Source organism: Vigna unguiculata, chromosome 6 (assembly GCF_004118075.2).
Source record: "Vigna unguiculata cultivar IT97K-499-35 chromosome 6, ASM411807v1, whole genome shotgun sequence".
NCBI classification, from domain to species: Eukaryota; Viridiplantae; Streptophyta; class Magnoliopsida; order Fabales; family Fabaceae; genus Vigna; species Vigna unguiculata.
Window position 1 is genome coordinate 9,388,845 of NC_040284.1, and position 5,421 is coordinate 9,394,265.

The following is a 5,421-nucleotide window of genomic DNA, read 5'->3' on the forward strand; positions in this document are numbered from 1 at the left end:
TACGACTTAAGTTGTATTTGGAAACTCCACCTGGCGTTGCGTTGTATGATTCGTAGCAATGGTTTCCCGCACATGCTCTGTCGGTTGTGGCCGATAGGTTTGGCAGCAAATTACCTTGGGGTAATCACAAAAAGAGGTAGAACATGAATGATCTGTTGGTGGCCAGGTGATGAGAATTAAAAGAATGGAAACTGTATGGGATGATTGTGTTGTTTATAGATATCTGTTGTATATGTGTATACAAATTTTGTATGTTTTAATTGTTAAGCTCACCCTATCTCCTTGTGCTTGGCGATGATCGTGTACGCGGTACACATGAGCAGATGTTGTTGATGCAGGTGGTGATGGTGAGGCTTAGCCGCGGAGACATCATGGGATTTTATGTTTATGTTTTCTATCTTCTATTGGAAATAAGTTGTAAAGGCTCATGGCCTATTTTTACTGAACTTGCAGTTTTGTATTTATGGATGTTTTAGTAAATTAATAAAGTTTTAAATTTCCCGTGTATTGGGAAATGAGGATTATTCATAAATGTGAGTTATTATAATTTTATATTTCTTTATTACATTAAAAAAATCTGTAATATCTTGATGGGATGTCACAAAATGGGTATAAAAGTATTTTAGGTGTCAAATAGGAGTAAAAAAAGTACTATAGGTGCCAAATCGGAGTAAGAAAAATTTAGGTGTCAAATGGGTATAAAAATATTTTAGGTGTCAAATTGGAGTAAAAATATTATAGTTTCAAAAATATTTTAGGTGTCAAATTGGAGTAAAAATATTATAGGTGTGAAATGGGTGTAAAAATATTGTAGGTGTCGAATGGGTGTAAAAATATTTCAATGTAAGTGACCTCTCTCCTTTTGATATAGGGCTTAAGAATTCGTGGTCGAATTCTCTCCAAGAGGGGGAAGATGATGAAGATGTGACCACCTCATCAAGTTCCAAGGAGGCCAATCCTAGGAGGATCACTAGGAGCATGACAAAAGGGAAGGCATTATCCTCTATCTTTATTTTGCATTTCTTTAGTTTCAATTTCTTGAAGTTGGTTGTGGTTGACTATTTTGAGTTGACTTGTTGACCTTGACTTAAGGGTGGACTTGTTGACCAAAGATTTGCTAAACCTTAAACCAACATGCTAATAAATTCCTTAATTTGCTTTTGTAGGAATAAGAAAGGGGAAGGACCACATAAGAGACACTTGGCGTCCTAAGGAAGAGAGAGAAGGAACAAGACTTTCTAGAAGCATCTAGAAAGGGGAGGCCCACATGCCTTAGACACCAAGTCTTCTAGAATGTTCTAGAACCTTCCTTTGGGAACCTTGGCCATGAAGACTTGCGACCTAGATGGCTTGGACGAAAATTCACCCATGTGCAACCTGGGATGACCTACTTTCTAGAACATGCTAGGTTTCTTTTATAATCCTTTAACTTAGTTGTTTTGCTAAGGGGCCTCTAAACTTGTCTATTTAAGGGGACCTCCAACCTTATACAAGGGTTGAACATTTTGGAGAATTTATATACTTTGTGTTTCAACCTTTTGTGAGAGCATTCCTCCTTAGGGAGTGAAGTTCTTTCAAGCCTTATCTTGCCTTGGCAAGTGGCGGCATACACCACTCATCTTCAAGGTTGCCATGGCTTCTTCTAGCCTAGCCTTGTAGTGACGTGAATCTCCCATTCCTCCCCTTTCCCTTGCTTTTCATTTTATGTTTCTTTACTCTTCTTGGTTTATATTATTTTTATTATATGTTTTTCCTTTTGGTTTCTTACTCTCTATAAATCCATCCTCCTCCTCTCTAGAACCTTGGAAAGGAACCTTCACATCTAGATAGCTTGCTATCTTAATGTCCAGTGGGGATTTCCTTGGTTTTCTTAATCAATCATCACCATATTCATTAATCTTCTAAAACGAACAAGATAATCCTACATCAACACCACACACCATAACCACAATCACATGACCACCACAACCAAAAACACCATCACCAGCACCACCATAACCACTACCACCATCATCACCACCACTGCACCACCCTCACCACCACCACCATCACATAATAACCCCCACCACAATAACCCTTACACCACCAGCACCGCCCTGCCACAACCATTACCACCACACCACATCCACCACCACTACCACCACATCATCACCACAACCTCAACCAACACCACATCACCACCACCACAATCACCACCAGCACCAACAACACCAGGCATATAGATTTAAAATCATAACTCTTATGTGATTCAAAGATAAAAGAAACCTCAACAATAATAAAAAGAATAAAGAAATTATTTCATTATAACCTCAGAATCCACAATGAAAATACAATGGAATCAACCAAAGAAGTTTAGCAATCCATATAATGCGAAAGTAAAATAAAAATAGGAGAACGGAGAGAGAGAAAGGAAGCAAAATTCGGCCCCCATAAGGGTTCCAAAATTCTGGAGCCCCAAGCTTTTTTTATCTCTGCTTCCCCCTTAGTCTCTTCATATAGGACTTGGATTGGGCTTTTCGGTTGCTAAAACCTCTCAAATATCTTTTATAATAAAGATAAAGATAAATATTCAAATATATTTGGAGAGATAGTCAGTTTTAAAAACATTTGACAAATTTAGTTGGTTAATAATTTATGATATAATTAAATAAATTAATTATTTAAAAATATCTGATAAATTATCACCAAATAATATTTGCATTAATTTTCTAAATAAGCCATTTTCAATGTTATAGTCCAAATTTGCAGGGAAATCCAAAAAGATGAATAGTTGCACTTAAACCCCTCTTCTTTGACCAATCTAGGACCATATTTAAATATTTGACTGTCCATTGAGAAACTAACATGTGTCATTCCCTTCTCTCTTCCAAAATTAGGGTTTCCACCTCCTTCATGGTTGACAGCTGCTGCTGCCGGTGCTGGCTCGTTCATGGCACTTGGTGGTGGCTCAATTTTTGCGTTTTCTAGTTGTTGCATGTGCGTGCAAATTTGTGGTGGCTGCAAGTTGATGACTCGAAGGTGCAAGTTTCGATGTTGTAGCTATTGTAAAACGTAGAGATAATGGAGGTGTTGGTTCTGGCTCGTGGTGTGTGACATGGTTGTGCAAAGATGGTAACACGTTCGTGTTATGCATGGCTACTGCAGTTTCCGACAACATGGCTGACAAAGATGTTGCAGTGTGAACTTGATTGAAGCTTCAATGGTGGCTTCATGCGGTGGATGATGAGGTTAGGGTTTCTGGTTTGTGAGATGAAGATGATGAGGTGGCAGCCTTCCATTGGTTCTACTTAGTTTGATAGGATAGTGACACCTGGCAACACATGGTTGGATAGTTTCATTAGTTGAGGATTGCGACATGGCATGATCTGGTTGAGTGGAGTTTAGGTGGTAGGAGGGGTACAACTTAGTAGAAACCAAAGGTGCAGAACATGTTTTTTAAGTCGTCCACTTCCAAGAGGAGTGTGTAAAATAAAAATTGGGGGTGCAAAAGTGATTTTTCCAGAACTTGCTAATTCCAGCCTTATTTAAAGGTGGTTTGTAACTTCAATAAATTTATTTTTCCAACTTAAATGAGCTTAATCTTAATTTCAGTTGTATCAACAAATGTCAAAATATCCAAAAGTAATTTATGTATCTAAAACTCACTTTTGAATACATTTTTATCACACAAGCTCAAACAGCCTAATTCTTAGAATTATAAATTAAATCACTCTTTAAGCACACAAATTCAATTAAATACCCATAAATAAACATTAAATGAGGACAAAAATACGCATTCATCAAAAAAATTATAGTTTTCAAAAAGTTGTAAAAATATTTTACGTCTCAAATGCGTGTAATCAAATTTTAGGTGTCAAATGGGAGTAAAAAAAATTTAGGTGTCAAATGTGTGTACAAATATTTTAGATGTCAAATGAGTGTAAAAATATTTTAGGTATCAAAAGGGAGTAAAAAAATAATAGGTGTTATAGAGGTGTAAAAATATTTTAGGTATCAAATGGGGGTAAAAAAGTTTTAGGTGTCAAATGAGTGTAAAAATATTTTAGGTGGCAAAAAGGAGTAAAAGATCTATAGGTGTCAAATGGGTGTAAAAATATTTTTGGTGTCAAATGGGAGTAAAAAAATTGTAGGTGTCAAATTGGTGTAAAAATATTTAAGGTTTCAAATGAGTGAAAAAAAATTTGGTGTCAAATGGGAGTAAAAAAATAATAGGTGTTAATAGGTGTAAAAATATTTTACGTGTGAAATGAATGTAAAAAAGAATAGGTGTCAAATTGGTGTAAAAATATTTTACATCGCTAATGGGTGTAAAAATATTTTAGGTGTATAATGGGTGTAAACAAATTTTAGGGGCAAATGGGTGTAAAAACATTTTAGCTGTCAAATGGGTGTAAAAATATTTTAGGTGCCAAATGTGTTTAAAAATATTTTACGTCTCAAATGGGTGTAAAAATATTTCAGGTGTCAATTGGGTTTAAAAATATTTTAGGGGTCAAATGGGTGTAAAAAAATTATAGGTCTCAAATGAGTGTAAAAACTTTTTAGGTGTCAAAAGGGAGTAAATAAATTATAGGTGTCAAATGGATGTAAAATTATTTTAGGTGTGAAATGAGGGTAAAATTATTTTAAGTGTCAAATGGGAGTAAAACAATTATACATGTCAAATGGGTGTAATAACATTTTAGGTGTCAAATGCGTACAAAATTATTTTAAGTGTCAAAATATTTTAGGTTGAGATGGGTGTAAAAAAGGTTCAGGTGTCAAATGGGTGTCAAAATATTTTAGGCTGAGATGGGTGTAAAAAATGTTCAGGTGTCCAATGCGTGTAAAAATGTTTTAGGTGTCAAATGGGTGTAAAAATAATTTAGGTGTCCAATTTGCGTAAAAATATTTTACATCTCAATTGCGTGTAAGAAAATTTTAGGTACAAATGGGTGTAAAGGTATTTTAGGTGTCAATTGAGTGTAAAAATATTTTAGGTGTCAAATGGGAATAAAAAAATTATAGGTGTCAAATAGGTGTAAAAATATTTTAGGTGTCAACCAAGTGTAAAACTATTTTAGGTGTTAAATGGGAATAAAAAATTTATAGGTGTCAAATGGGTGTAAAAATATTTTAGGTGTCAAATGGGAGTTAAAATATTGTAGGTGTCAAATTGGTGTAAAATTATTTCAGGTTTCAAATGAGTGTAAAAATATTTTATGTGTCAAATGGGAGTAAAAAAATAATAGGTATCAAATGGCTGCAAAAAAAAAAAAAATTGGTGTATAATGGATGTAAATAAATTTTAGGGGCAAATGAGTGTAAAAAAATTTAGCTGTCAAATAGGTGTAAAAATATTTTAGATGTCAAGTGGAAGTAAGAAAATAATAGGTGTCAAATGGGTGTAAAAATATTTTATATGTCGAATGAATGTAATAA